Here is a 15,543-nt window from a genome sequence, read left to right as displayed (position 1 = left end):
CTTCACTTTTTTTTAAATATACCTAGTTTAAGAGAACAGGGTCCTGGTTTCCAGAGCTGCTGCTCCACTGAATTCAAGGAGAATTCAGCCCCTCTGGCAGTCTAATCAAGTCTGTACTTCACGCTGGGCACCCAAATCCAGAGACCCGTTAGACCATATTGAATTAATAACGACATTGGTCCCCCCAGCAAAATGACCTGCCCTGCTATTCTCGGATCCCATCCATGGTAACAAAGCACTGTCATCTGTGGCATGGAGCCAGACAAGTCATCTCCTGTCCCCAATCCTGCAGCTGGACCCCTGCACCCACGAAGCCCTATTTGAAATCAGTGGAGCTCCATGCAGACACAGAGTAGTCCATACTTGCTTATCCATGCAGGATAAGCAAGCCAGTGTTAACACAGATGCCACCTGTCTTCTTTGTAACCGGCCTAAATCAGACCTCTCTCTGATCCTCTGGTCTACTCAACAGAAATTCCTGAGATTTCCGGTATGTCAAAGACGCTTGAGCATTGGCCTGCTAAACCCAGGGTTGTGAGTTCAATCCTTGAGGGGGCCACTTGGGGATCTGGGGCAAAAATCAGTACTTGGTCCTGCTAGTGAAGGCAGGGGGCTGGACTCGATGACCTTTCAAGGTCCCTTCCAGTTCTAGGAGATAGGATATCTCCATAACTATGTTGCTGTAGCTGGCATAATACCGTAGTGTAGACACAGCCTATGCCAATCATAGAATCATAGAATATCAGGGTTGGAAGGGACCTCAGGAGGTCATCTAGGCCAACCCCCTGCTCAAAGCAGGTCCAATCCCCAACTAAAGGGTTTTTCTATCAGTGTATGAATGCCATCTCGCTGAGCAGCAGTAGCTAGGTCAATGGAAGCAGTCTTCTATCGACCTAGCTGCATCTACACTGGGGGTTAGGTTGACACAGCTATGTTGGACAGAGGTGTGGATTGACCGATATAGCTACGTTGACCTAAATTTTAAGGGTAGACCAGGCCTTAGGAGGCAAGTCTGAGGCCATGAGAAATCCCAGTGAAGAGTACGTCCACTATAGCAGCACAGGTACAGTGCTGCAGTTGTGCTGCTGTAGCACCATAGTGTAGGTGCGTCCTACATCGACAGAAGGGGTTTTTCCACCTTTCCAGGAGACAGTAGCTAGATTGTCGGCAGAATTCTTCCATTGGGCTAGCTGCATCTACACAAAGGGCTAGTTCAACCTAACTACAGTACTCGGGACACAAAACTTTTCACAGCCCAGAGCAATGTAGCTATGTTGATCTATTTTTCAAGTATAGACCAGGCCTGAATTTCAAGCCAACAGCCTGAGGTTAGGCAGATATGCTATGTCATTAAGATAACAGGGGGCATTGGATCAGTGTTCACATTGCGTCCCCCATCAGCACCTGGCTAATTCCTGGGAAGCTAATGATCCAACTAGCAGACCAAATTCAATTAAGTCACTGAATCCCAGTCACTTGCCAGCCATCACCCCATCACAGTGCCATCCCTGGCTTTCTAGTCAGTCTGGCTTTTCTTTCTCCAATTAAATGTTGAGGGTTTGTTGGCATCCAAGCACAACGTAATCAGCAAAATTAAGGTAACTAATTTCTCCATATAAACCTTGTAAAGGAGCCCAGAGCCAGTGGTGACTGGTGCTCTATAAATGCTCATAATAGTGAACAAGAATAAGTTTTGCAATTACACAAATTAAAATCATGGTGACCACGTACCATATTTTAAAGGAGATGCCTTAGCTGAGAAGTGCTGAGTGTCTCCTCAGAGGTACTGAGCAGATGACAATCAGAACCTCAACAGATCTAGCTTTTGGCACCCAAAACATATCACATCCTCTAACATACTTTGCCTGGTATTTCACTGAAGCATCGTACCCTGTGCACCAATGTATGACTTTGTACCGTGAATAAAACAGTTGAAATACTGACCCTTAAAAAGAAATGCTGATGCTGTCCTGTATTCTTCATACAGATGTCCTTTCCTTCCTTGAAACATAGATGGATGCAATAATTTAAATTCAAATTAGAGGGGGCATTTGCAAAAATCTAAGAGAAATCAACAACCAATCAAACATTAGACAAAATATATGGGTCTTAGATCATGGCCTCAACTGGCTGCTAGACTCTGGATCTTATGAGCTGCTAAGGGAAATGACTTCTCATTAACTTACAAAAAACTATTGAAGCATTCCACAGTAAAAGCACTAAACAACATCACTAATGGAGTGATTACTGGAAACCAAATCACTATTGTACATTGGAGCCTTTGGACCTTTGCTATACAATATTGCAGCTTGTATACATTTATATATGAGAAAAGCAGGGGACCCACCACTGAGAAAGCAGTGAAAATGATATACCTATGGGACAAGTAGACACAGGAAGTCTTTATTATATTCTTTTTGGCGTTGTTATTTAATAACACAGATAAATAAATCATTCTGCTCCCACCAGAGGGCAGAAGGTTCCTCATCCCAGTTTGCATGATCACTCAGAAATCTTAAAAAGCTTGCATCAAAGAACATATTTATTTAGCTATCCACAGGTCTGCATGAAGGGGGTTTTGTCTTTTATTACGGTAACAAACAATATAAGACCCACAAACAAATACTCTAGTGATTGAATCTGTGTCTTGGAGTGAAAAACCTGAGGATTAATCCAATAAGCCATTCCCTCCCATTTACAGAGAGTCATTCCTATGCATTATTGTCACTCATGAAAGTCTCTTCACAGAGTACAATCTCTGGCCTTGATCCTGCAGCGAGCTCTTTGTGGGCTGCCTGCATGGAGCTCCTGGCAAGATCAGGGCCTGAGTGGTGAACAGCTAATAAACCAAAGTCCAAACCAATAATTTGTGGAAAAATAAATAAATACACAGCCCACCACTATTAAATTAATTTTGAGGTTTCACAGGTCCACTGGTTTCAAGATGGAGCCTTGCACAGTGTGGCTTGTAGTCTCCATAGGCTGCGTCACTGCATGGAAGATGAGGACAGATGCAACCAGATTCTTTTTTGGCTACTTATGTCTGTCAGATTGTCTCTCACGTGCTCCTGGCCTGTTACTTCTCTGTGGTCCCTCATTTGGGAAAAATTGGGCGCCACCACTGAAATGGAATCATGAGCTGAACAGAAAAAAATACATAAATAAAGCCATCAAGCTGACCCTATATTTCCACAGCACATCAAAGCAGCTGCTGCCCCCCAAGGAGGCTGCCCTTTCCAGCTGGCTGAACATGCTGAGAGAGAGCTTGCTCTCTGCAACACAATAAAGGTCACGTAGTCTTTAATACAGAAAGGCTAGGGTGAATGTAGCTCATGTTCCCATGTGGAAGAGAATACAGCACATTATCTGAGACATGCAGCCCCAGGGAACTCATCCTTCTCTTGAGAGCCTCAAAATAATACCAGACACACCACTGCGAGAATCGGACTTTTGGTGGTAGAAGGTGTATACAGCTCTCAGATAGGAGCACCGTAAGAGCCAGTTGCAACCATAATATGGATTGATTGATTCCATCAGCAATCCCAAAGTGACTGTGTATATTATACCAGACCCATTTTCTCCCTAAAATCCTTCCCTAATATGTGGGTCAAGTATTTATTTAACTGCTAATATTGGGCCAAATTCACCTTTCAACAGTCATAGGACCTTCCCTGCAGACTTTGAAATAGCAACAGAGATAGCTTGGCCTGCCAGTCCCACTTAAATAATCAACCTTTGCGATAATAAAACAACAATACTTTTGTTTATATACAATCCACTGCTCCAAACCACTCAGGGTTTTACACCAGAAATACAGCCATTACAATTATGCATAATTAGTCCATGCCCAAAGTGTTTTCCAGCCAGATAAATTCAACATGGTCCCTGCCCTGAAGAGCTTCCAATCCAAGGCACCGGTCTTGTATGGTGTTCGGCATGAGCAGATTCTTAGCCCAGTGGGGAGCCCCTACTAAAGTCAATGGGGCTCCATAGGGATGCAGGGATCTGCACACATGGAGCAGCTTCCAGGATAGTAGCTAATTCTAAACGTAATGTAACACGTGGGAGACGAAGGGAGAAAGGTTACACACACACACACACACACACACACCATTTTTTGCACTCATAACAATGATATCGCTTTAAATCCCCTATTACTTCTTTGGTTTCATTGCATTAAACCCCCACTTCCTACCTCTAATTGGAGTAGGGTGACCAGATAGCAACTGTGAAAAAATGGGATGGGGGTGGAGAGTAATAGCGCCTATATAAGAAAAAGTCCTCAAAAACGGGACTGTCCCTTTAAAAACAGGACATCCGGTCACCCTAAATGGGAGCCCCCCCAGCCTCTCTTCCTGCATCCTCTCTTCAGCTCCCTTCCCTCTGCACGCATGCAATAAGCTAATGGCTAACAATCTCTGCAGAAGTGCGGTGTCCCCCTTCTGAAAGCTTTCTCGAGCAATGGTTCTGTCCAGCCAATTGCACTAGAGGGCGCTGCAGTTATCGGAATGAAGGGCTGCTGCATTCACTGCAGTGCATAGGGAGGATTCTTCCCAAGGTGTCCATTCCTTTCCCCACAATTTGCCCTGCTCTTGTTTCATCCAGCAAAAACAGTTGCTTTCAGTAGGCTCAGCCCAGCAGCCCACCTCTCTAACCAGCTGATTCCTCCTGGTTTTTGCATCTGTGCTATTTAACTGTCCCTCCAGGATGAGCAAGAGGAAGCAGGAGCATGTTGTTTACCAGTGATGATCAGGATCAGCCTCTCCCTTTACGCATGCACCTTCCCACTTCAAGCACAAGCATGACAAATGAAAACTTGCACATTTCTGGGACCACCTCCACTCTAGCCTCAGTAATTCAAGGACAGGAGCCCTTTTGTGGTTCCCTACAGATCCCAAGGCGATCCTTAGATGCTGAATTTCCCCTTCATAGAATCATAGAATATCAGGGCTGGAAGGGACCTCAGGAGGTCATTTAGTCCAACCCCCTGCTCAAAGCAGGACCAATCCCCAGACAGATTTTTGCCCCAGATCCCTAAATGGCCCCCTCAAGGATTGAATTTATAACCCTGGGTTTAGCAGGCCAATGCTCAAACCACTGAGCTATCCCCCCCCCCCCCCCCTTCCTTCTCCTACGGCACATTGGCACATCTTCATGAGGGCTGAGGCCTATCTCTCAGATAGATTGGCCAGGAGGACTAGCTCCCATTGTGTAGCTGGCTGCTCCTTGCGCTAGCAGAGATGCTACAGAGAGTGGCTGCTCATTTGCTTGTAATGAGTTTTTCCCTGGGAACCAGGACCTCAGATTCCACTCTCAGCATTCACTGACATACACATTCAAGCCACGCTTAACTAAGTTACAGCACAACTTGGAGCAGCCTTAGCATTTATCAATTATTAACTGCTGTTGTCGTCATCATCTCTTCTGGACTGCCATCCAGCTCTGATGCATCTGTTCATTTACCCTGCGTCCTCGTGATTCATGCTCTAAACTCCCCCATGGGATGGCAGCTGGGTTCAATTCCGCATCTTAGTCACCTGCTCACCAGGGTGGAAGCAGTGCATGTTCCATCCTGTCACAGAGCAGGAGGGCCTGGCCTCGTTCAACAACATCCTCAGTAAGACACACTAAGAGATTGCCAGAGCATAAGGGCTGGATCCAAAGTCCACTGAAGTCAGTGGGAATCTTTCTGTTGACTTCAGGGGGGTTGGATCAGGCCGTACATGGGTTTTTAATCTATCCGTAGTTGGAAGGATTGTATCTATGCCTCAGGGTCTCAAGTCCACAAGCATGGCCAATGGTATTTTTTTTAAACGACTTACATTTTTGCATGCTTCACCAAAAGACAACACTGTGTTCCCCTCCCTCCCCCCAAATCCCCACCCTCCCGGGCTGGTATTGTAAGAGTAGTGCTTGCTAACTCCCGGCTGTGCTGGCATCAGGCAACATAACAGTGTACAAAGGAAGCTCATATATAGAAGGCAGCTATTCCAGACTCTGAGGTTTTGGAGAATTGTGGTTCGTTAATCCAATTAAATGTGTAATGAACTGTGCATATGACTGACCTCTACAAGTTGGAGTCAGAACTGCTCAACTGTGTGCCATAGGACCAATACTGTTTGCTAGCGGAGATTCTCCTTTAGCATAAGTGGCAGAAGCCTGTGCTGTTTTGTTGTTTTTTGAGCAGGAGGATCAGATTGGTGTCTCTGTGACGTTCTGAGTGGCCACGGTGCATATCCTAGTGATGAATGACATTCCCACTGTAGACGACTGTGTAGCATACACAATAGGATTGATCATGTATACCTTATCCTTCACAACCATGATCTTGTTCAAAGTTTTGAGATTTTTATTGTTAAATGTAACACTTTGTTTAATGGTTGTAATAATTATTTGTATAGGTGCTGTTTTGTTGTTTTTTGAGCAGGAGGATCAGATTGGTGTCTCTGTGACGTTCTGAGTGGCCACGGTGCATATCCTAGTGATGAATGACATTCCCACTGTAGACGACTGTGTAGCATACACAATAGGATTGATCATGTATACCTTATCCTTCATATTACTTTGCCATTGTGTCTGATTCCATCCTGTTCATTGAAACTGATGGAGCCAGTATAGTTCTATACATTATACACAGATCATGAGCCCAGTTTACAAGGGTGCAGGTACAACCAAGTCCAACAGATTCAATGTGCTAATTCTGGGTGGGAGGATGGCATGTAGTTACGCTGGCTCAGTACCGGAAGAGCTGGGTTCTGTTCCCAACTGTGTAACAGAACTCTTATGAAGCCTCAGAAAGCCACTACACCTCTCTGTACTCCAGTGGGGATGATAAACTGAGCACCATCACAAGGGGTCCGCTTACTCAATGTGCGCGGGGTGCAGAGAGCTGAACTTCCTCCAAATGTGGAAGTGTCCAGCCCTGGGATTTTGGTTTGAGCCCATCGCTATTATAATGATTAAGACTATTATTCTACATATCTTGATGCACTTGTCAAAACAAAAATGCAAAATTCAAAACAAAGGAAACAATTTCTGCTGGATCTGTTGGTTTTGCCCATCTGTCTGCATTCTATTTGCCGGTCTGCCCAACACTCTGTTACAAGCACTCAACGTAGACCTAACTCTGCTGGCATGGGTACAGACTTAGGCCAGGGCTGAGCCCCTTTGAAAAGTCTTTGCTCAGCCTGATTTTCCAGATGGCCATCTTGGTTGTCAGGCGACAGTCCTGACTCTTTTGAGCAAATACTTGCAACCTTTCCCTCATTTTGTAGGAATCTTTCTTTTCAAAGCAGGATGGGCTAGTAGCTAGAGCCCTAGACTCGCATTCTAGAATCCACACTTCTACTCCCTGTTCTGCTACTAACCTGTTGGGCAAGTCACTTCCCTGCTTCATGACTCACCTTTTCCATCTGTTAAATGGGTTTTAATGATATTTACCTCCTTTGTAAAGTGCTTTTTGCTCTACCAATTATCCTGCTGGGCCATGCAGACAAGTGAAAGAGGAACAAGGATTTAGCCCACATTATTCCTCACAGCCCTAGTGCCCGAAATTAAACAAATCAGAAATAGACCAATTCAGGGACAAAAGCTGTGCTGGATGCAGAAAAGGTGAAATGTTAAGGTCCCCCGCCACACAGTATCACAGGGTCAGCGCTCCAAGCAGAAAGAACCACCCTCCCTGTTGGTGCCCCTCCCCCAGCAAAATGAAATGGGACTTCATTTGATGGAGATTTTAAATATTTTATAAAGAGAGTAAGAAAATACAGGCAGTCCCATGGGGCTTCTTCAAGGTCCTAGTGCCAACCAGCTGTTTTTTAACAGATAGTTAATGTGATCATGGCTAGCTGACTGGCATACATTTAGATAGATAGCATTTGCAATCCAGAGAGACTGAGGGACTTGATAAATTATGAGCCAAACCGTGCTGGCTTTTCTCATGTGGGCAGTCTATCTACAACAACAGATAGTGTTACAGCATAGGGGCTGCATCCGGCAAAGTGGTGAGCCCTCTGGTCCTGATCCAGCAAAATGCATAACAGGAAGCACGTGAATAGCCCCATTCTCAAGGCCCCTGCAGGATTGAAACCTAAAACTCTCACAGATGGAGGCCCTCGAGCTAGAACCTTCCTCCCTTACCTCTGTCAGTTACTGTCAAGTGCTATGTTTGCCTAATTTAGGCCTTGATCCTGCAATCACACGGTTCTCCGGGTACACATGAAGCTGCATTGGCTTCATGTGGGTAGGCCCTTAAGATCACACAGAATCCTATTTGAGTCAGAGAGGCTCCACATAGGCACAGGGTGTCTATTTGCATGGATAAAATTACAGGATTGGGGGGCTTAAATTGTAAATCCTTCTGAGCTGGGGCTGGGTTTATTTTAATCTCTATAGACAGCCATGCATAGTTATGGCACTACAATCAGGAGCTACCACCATTAATAAACAACATATTAAATACTATAAAAATCAATAGCTGTATTGACACACTGGGAATTTGAACCTGTTGTTCCAGGGAGGTGCCGGCCCTCCAAACCCAGTACAAATCTAACCGCTGGAAGTGAGAAAAGTGGGGTTGTGTCATGTCCCCAAGTGCAGCAGATTCAGTGAAGAGAAGACACAGATTTTAGTGCTATGATGAAAACGGAATCCAGTGTAGACTCTGCGGGGGATTTTTAGATTAAAATGGTTTGTAAACCCCCTCAAACAGACTCTTTTAAGCAGGTCAGTGCAAAATGATGTGGCTCAAAGGGTTTATTGTTTGGAGCTGCATTTTTATGCAGCTTTCTGGGCCGGAGATATCCCTGGATCCCCTTCTGTCAGCTCAGAGTTTGCAGCACTCCCCAGAGCCAGCCATTCAAATGGCTTGAGATGGGACAATGGCCATTGTAGCTGTGCGGGATACGTCCACGTTTATGCCTGCAGTCCCGCCTGCCTCGGCTGCAGTAGCACACACGACACAGCCACACAAACCCTCCTCCTTGTGTTGTGTGGGAAGGACACCCTGCCTTTCATGCTCTGTCTCGGCAGGTGTTTACAACCAGACACTTTTCTCACTGTGGGGGCAGATTTCCTTGGCACCCTCAGAGGGCTCACAGTCCTTGTGCAGAGCAGTACTGTGATCCATGCCCACCCACCGTTGAGAGCTCACCGGCCCACCCACCCACTCTACAGTCCCCCTGCAGACAAAAAGAAGGCATCTGGTACTGTAGGAAATGTGGATCAAATTCTAAAGGCCAATTAATAATGAGGCGGCGATGGATGCTGCCCACAAAACCCTTTACAGGCCAGCTTGACTTACAAAGCCAAGCAACACGGGGTAAGATTTTCCAAAGCTCTCGGTGTTGGCCTAACTCCTCCACTCCTTTTGCAGTCAAGGATGAACTCTCCCATTGATGCCAGTGCGGGACACTTGAAATCCCGCCACCACCTGACCCTGGGTATCCAGAGGGGATGCATATTAGCACACAGAAGAATAAGAGGTGAGACAGAGAGCCCAATAATATCAATGATTTACACCAGTTCAGCACTGCCTATGTGAGGGTCTCAAAGCACTTTACTAGGGTTAATGAGCTCAGCCTCACAACCTCCATGAGAGATGGGAAAGTACTGTCTCTATTTCACAGATAAGAGAAACTGAGGCAGAAAGAAGGGAAGTGACTTGACCCAGTGTCACCCAAGACGTCTGTGGCAGAGCAGGGCATAGAACTTCAGATTCATAGACTGGACTGCAGACGCCACCGACAGTCTCAACTCAGAGCCGATTTTGCATTCTCTTCATTTATCTCCTCTCCCTCCTGCTCTTTCCCTGTATTTGCATCCTCAGCAAAACATAATTAGGGTATATGTAGATGTGCTCAGGTTTTTTTATTGGGCATGATTGAATCTTCTTTTTCCTCCTGCATTTTAATACAGCTAATTGCAAAGTTAAACTTCAGGGAACAAGCAGACCACACTTACAGAACAGGTGACTACTGGATCTTGGAAAACAGTGCCTCTGGAAAGGATCTAAGGGTCACAGTGGACAAGCAATTGAACATGCACTCCCAGTGCGACGCTGGGACAGAAAGAGCCAATACGAACTTTGAATGTATAAACAGGAGAGTAAGCAAGTCGAAGAAGAGCGATGATTTTACCTTTCTATACAGCATTGGTGAGACCGATACTGGATACTGTGTCCAGTCCTGGTGCCCATATTTCTTAAAGCATGTTGAACAGTTGGAGAGGGTGCAGAACAAAAGCCGCAAAAATTATGTAAAGGCTGGAGAAAATGCCTGACAGCGAGCGATTTAAACAGCTCAGTCTGTTTAGCTTGTCAAAAAGAAGATTGAGAGGTGACTTGATTACACTGTATAAGTACCTTCCTGTGGAGAAAATAGCAGGCACTAAAGGGCCCTCTAATCTAGCCGAGAAAGGCAGAACAAGAACCGATGGCTGGAAGCTGAAGCCAGACACATTCAGACTGGGAATAAGGCACGCATTTTTAACAGTGCGGGCGATGAACCACAGGAACAAACTACCGAGGGAAGGGGTGGAGTCTCCATCTCTTGATGCCTTTGTATCGGAACTGGAGGCCTTTCTGGAAGAGCCGCTGTAGCCAAGCACAAGTTACTGGTCTCAATAGAGGGGTAAATGGGTGGAATTTAATGGCCTGCACTGTGCAGGAGGTTAGACTAGATGATCTAACTGTTCCCTCTGGCTTTAAACACTCTGAATCCTCCTCTTCTGCTAAACATCCCCTCTCCCTTCCCAGTTCTGCTGGTGAATGAGTGTCCCTCTGCCTCCCTGCCAGGCAAAGGGGGAGTGCTCCGGACTGGAAACAACCAATTGAAACATCATTCACTCCAAGACTCCTTCCTCAGCAGACTCTCTACTCCTGCCTTTCTGCTCCTCCTCCTTCGTCAGAGGAAGGCCTGCAGGCCACCACAGTGGGGAGAGCTGCTGCAGTGGGTGAGTAAGTCGATAACACTGCTGCGAATTCTCAGGTTGCACCTGCACTGCAGTCCTGCTCAGGAGCACATTTACCATGAAACAAACCGTGCGGTGGCACGAGGCCCCCAACGACAGGGGGGCCCCCCAAAATGCAGGACAAGAAATATCTGACAACCTGCCCCCGAGTCCCAGCTGGCGGCACAGCAGGGCTCAGGCAGGCAGGCTGCCTGCATGCCGTGGCCTGTGGCCCCGTGCCGCTCCCAGAAGCGGCCGGCTGCTGGCACATCTCTGCGCATCCCTGGAGGAGAGGGGGGTGTCTCCACGCGCTGCCCCCACCCCGAGCACCGACCCCACAGCTCCCATTGGCTGGGAACTGCGACCAATGGGAGCTGCGGGGGCGGTGCCTGCAGGCAGCAGCGCACAGAGACCCCCTGGTCCCCCTGCCTAGGAGCCGCTGCTGGAGGGGCGTGTGTGCTGGTCGCTTTGGGAGCCCCACAGCCCAAGGTAAGCGCCACCCCTGCCCCCCTCCCGCACCACAAACCCCTGCCCTAGCCCAAAGCCTGCACCCCACACCCAAACTTCCTCCCAGACCTCCCACCCCTCACCCCCTCCCACAGGGGAGATAAGAGAGAATGTTCTTTTTCTTGGCTGGGTCCTGAGTGGGTGGGGGGGGAGGGGGAAATGAAGCTGCGCACAGGACCCTACTAACTCTAAATCCGCCACTGGTCCTGCTGCATCCTGGGGACTTTCCCCTGCCATTCACAGGTGAGGCAGCCGATCCTCCCAGACTCCTGGGGGAAACGGGGCAGCGGGTGAGAAGGGGAAGGAGCTGGGAGTGACTAACAGCGAGGTCGTCCGGTAGAGTTCCCTGGCTATGGTTTAATATGCGATCCCCTTACGGTGCTGAGAGTTTCTGCCCCGGCAATTGCTTACTTTGGCTCATGCTTGTACATGTATGTGCCACAAGACAGACAGAACCTTGTTGCTTTCAGCGTAGACAGAAATTGATCAAACTGCAAGGATCAGCATGAGGTAGGTGAGAAAAAAACCTAAGCATGCATTACTCACTGCGACTGCAGCAGGATGGGCGTCTGCTGTCAGGCATGCAGATTATAAATGCGTGCAATGGGAAGGCCTTCCCCTGCAGCGTAGCCATGCCTCCCCTGTCAGCAATTGGGGGCACATTTCATGCACTAAGCAAGGCTGGGCCCGCTCGGTGCTCAGAGGGGAGACCGAGAAGGAGAACACAGGTGCTGCAGGAAGCTGCACTGCCAATTCAGCTCTGTCAGTCAAGTCAGAACCTGCCCCTGCCCCAGCGTAGCGTTAAGGGGGCCACTGTTCCTAGAAGGGCAGCCTTGAAGACGAGATGCAAAAGTAGGGCCCTGACTGCTTGCCAGGCCCATGGGCCTTATCCCAGGGGCTAGTTCATACGTCCCAACATTTCAAGGGGCTAAAGCAAGACGCAGTTGGTCACTGCCAATTCCTGTGGAGCCAACCCTGCTACAGCTACTGGTCCCCGCGCCTCACCCACTGAGTCTGTGCCATGCTCAGCTCCCACCATCCAGCCTGGCCCACCCAGGTGCAGCATCACTCCCCATCCCGGAGCTCCCCTGCAGCCACTGAGCATGCCCGGTGGTGGGACTGAACATGCGCAGGAGCAGGCAAAGTGACTGCTCTCCCTGGCTCTGCCCCTGCCAATGGTCCGCACCGGGCGAAACGTGTGACCAGCTGCAAGCAGCATTGAATGCAGGAAATGTTCTACTTCAACCAGGACAGGAGGCCAAAGTGGAACAGGCCCATGAAACCAGGGACTGCAGAGTTGCCAACACTGTATTTCAAAAATAAGGGACTGTTTTCTAGCACCCCCACCTCATCCCTCCACCTGATATTAATTATTATTATTATCATCATCATTTTGGAATCTCCTGGAGGGACAGAGTCACCAACACTGAGGTGCTCAAACGGGCCAGCATACCCAGCATGCAAACACTCCTCAAACAGAGACACCTCCGCTGGCTTGGGCATGTGTGCTGAATGAATGATGGGCGCATCCCAAAGGATATTCTCTACGGTGATTTGGAATCTGGAAAAAGACCCAAAGGATGCTCAACATTGCGTTTCAAGGATGTGTGCAAGCGAGACCTCAAAGAAATGAGCATGGATGTGGACAAATGGGAAGATCACACTCAAGACCGCAGCCTTTGAAAACAAGAGCTAAACAACGGTCTCTGGAGTTACGAGAGGAAGCTGTCCAGCTTCTCAGAGGAGAAGGCAGAGCCCAAAGGGTCGAAATATCACCTTTAAATGTGACAGATGCGGCAGCGAATGTCTCTCTCAAGTGGGTCTCTTCAGCCACGTTTGCAGATGCCATAAAACCAACTGAGTGAATTCTTTACCTCTCAGGGCGCATACCTATGGTCTCTCGAGACTGAAGGATGCCTACTACTACATCATTTATAATAATGCTAAGCAGTACTCACCTACATTCGCTAGAGGTATTTCTACTGCTTTCTGCAACTCCCGTTCTTGTTGTACAGAGATGAAAAAATAAGGGACATCCCTTATACTAAGGGCCTGTCGGCAACCCAAGGCGAGAGGTGTGGGAGCTCGTCACATAGCAAACTTCATCGCCCCTTAGTCTGCTGGTTACACTACAGAACTTCATGGGTGTTGTTTTATACTGGCCATGTATGGGATTTTGGGGTTTTTTGAGTACAGACGCTGGGTCAGCTTCTGCTCTTGGCTACTGCGGTGTATTGAAAACTGTGTCCAAATTACAAGCTGTCACTTTATGTTTCAGGGTTTTTCCTGCTCCAGCTTCCTGGCTAAGGGGCTCTGTGGGGAAGTGTGCAATCTGGGCCAAGCAGCAGTCGGTTTGCAGGCAGACAGCTTTGAATAAGGTGGGATGAGTTGTTCCTCTCTGGCATTCTCTCTGTGTTTTATCCTTCCGAATGGTAAGAAATAAAGTTGTGTTATGTTGCAAACTTCCAGCAAGAGTATTTATATTTTTCTCTGACTTATCTGTTTGTATGATGTGAACATAGCAGTTACTGCGGCATAAAACCGTAGCAATGCCACTGACTTCACTGGATTTACAACGGGGAGAGAACAGAATTCTCCCTACAGACTTTAAGAGGTGCTGCTAACCATTTTGTAGGCTTTACTTTCTATTCTCCAAACACAGCTACACCCATCTTCCTCTTAAGTATTAAGAGTAATGCAGCCAACAGGTCCCTCCTGTACTGGGGAGAATTATAATCAAAACTACCACTAGAGGGCATTAAAAATACTATTGTTCAGATTCTCCTCTCACCTGTGGAGCAGTTGCTTGCAATCATCACCAGCAGAATGATTTCCTCATGTTTAATGTAGTTGTAGCCATGCCAATCCCAGGATATTAGAGAGACAAGGTGGGTGACATAATATCTTTTAAAAAAAACAAGGAGTCCTTGTGGCACCTTAGAGACTAACAAATGTATTTGGGTATAAGCTTTCGTGGGCTAGTTCTAGCCCACAAAAGCTTATGCCCAAATACATTTGTTAGTCTCTAAGGTGCCACAAGGACTCCTCGTTTTTTTTTGCTGATGCAGACTAACACAGCTACCACTGAAATAATATCTTTTATTGGACCAACTTCTTTTGGTGAGCGAGACAAGCCTTCGAGCACACAGAGCTCTGAAGAAGAAGAGCTCCGTGTGGCTCGAAAGCTTGTCTCTCTCACCAACAGAAGCTGGTCCAATAAAAGATATTACCTCACCCACCTTGTCTTCCTGATATTTAGTCATGTACAGGAAATGCCTATTTGCATATTCAGTCCCCCAGTTTGTGCACATATCATGGGTGGCTGAAGCCTGGCTGTTCACTGCCCTGCATCGAGCACAGTTATTTATACATATGGAGAGTAAAACGCTGCTCTGGCATTTTGGTAGTTTTTCACACCCTCTTTGAACAGGTGTAGGGGGCTCCACAAGAAGCCAGGCCACAGAGCCAGGCCCTGCACATGCAGGTGTAGGCGTGTATGCATTTTTGCACATTGACCTTGGAGCTATGCGTGTAAATACCTGGCCTCCAGAATGTAACGCTGCACCTAGTTGCATAGTAGTTGATTTCACAGGGTGAACAGCAAGATTGATTTCCCTTCCTGGTCAATACTGAGCTCACCTAAATCATTATTTACTGCTTGGGCCAATAAATATTGCAGTTCCCCTCAGCCGAAGACAAAAGAACACATTGTGCACTCTGTCAGCTAGCACAACCCTACTGATTTCCCTGGGCTGCATCGGAGTAAGTGAGAGCAGAATTTGGCCTAGCCCCTGCTTATTGTCCATTACATTTGATTCATGGTCCAGAATTCCTGACCCAAACAACTGACAATGATGCAAGGGAGATAACGCCAGGTCCGGGGGGTGACAGAGTGAGGTCTGACCCCAGGGGATGAAGGGAGGATGAGAGCTGCTCTCTGGCTCTGAATCCACCATCTCTACAAGGCAGAGTAGCACTAGGAGGGATCAGGGTCTATTTACACTGTATATCTTACAGTAGCCCCAGGAACAGAGAAATCGATCTAAGCAAGGGAGAGAACTGTGCATGGCTTGGAAAGCAGGATAGTGG

At 47.4% G+C, this 15,543-nt stretch overlaps 1 protein-coding gene across 1 annotated transcript in view; it reads left to right on the top strand.

Annotated features, from left to right (window-relative positions):
• Positions 1-10,868: 10,868 nt before the first annotated feature.
• Positions 10,869-15,543, top strand: part of PACSIN1 (protein kinase C and casein kinase substrate in neurons 1) — a 59,502-nt gene continuing 54,827 nt past the window's right edge. Inside the window, exons 1-2 of the mRNA XM_054026438.1 lie at positions 10,869-10,950; positions 13,733-13,832. The gene's annotated coding sequence lies outside the window, so the exon portion shown is untranslated. The remainder of the gene's footprint in view (positions 10,951-13,732; positions 13,833-15,543) is intronic.

The sequence above is a fragment of the Malaclemys terrapin genome, chromosome 4, assembly GCF_027887155.1.
Source record: "Malaclemys terrapin pileata isolate rMalTer1 chromosome 4, rMalTer1.hap1, whole genome shotgun sequence".
Taxonomy (NCBI): domain Eukaryota; kingdom Metazoa; phylum Chordata; order Testudines; family Emydidae; genus Malaclemys; species Malaclemys terrapin.
The sequence above is the reverse complement of the archived record's forward strand: the minus strand, read 5'-3'. Positions and strand labels throughout refer to the sequence as shown.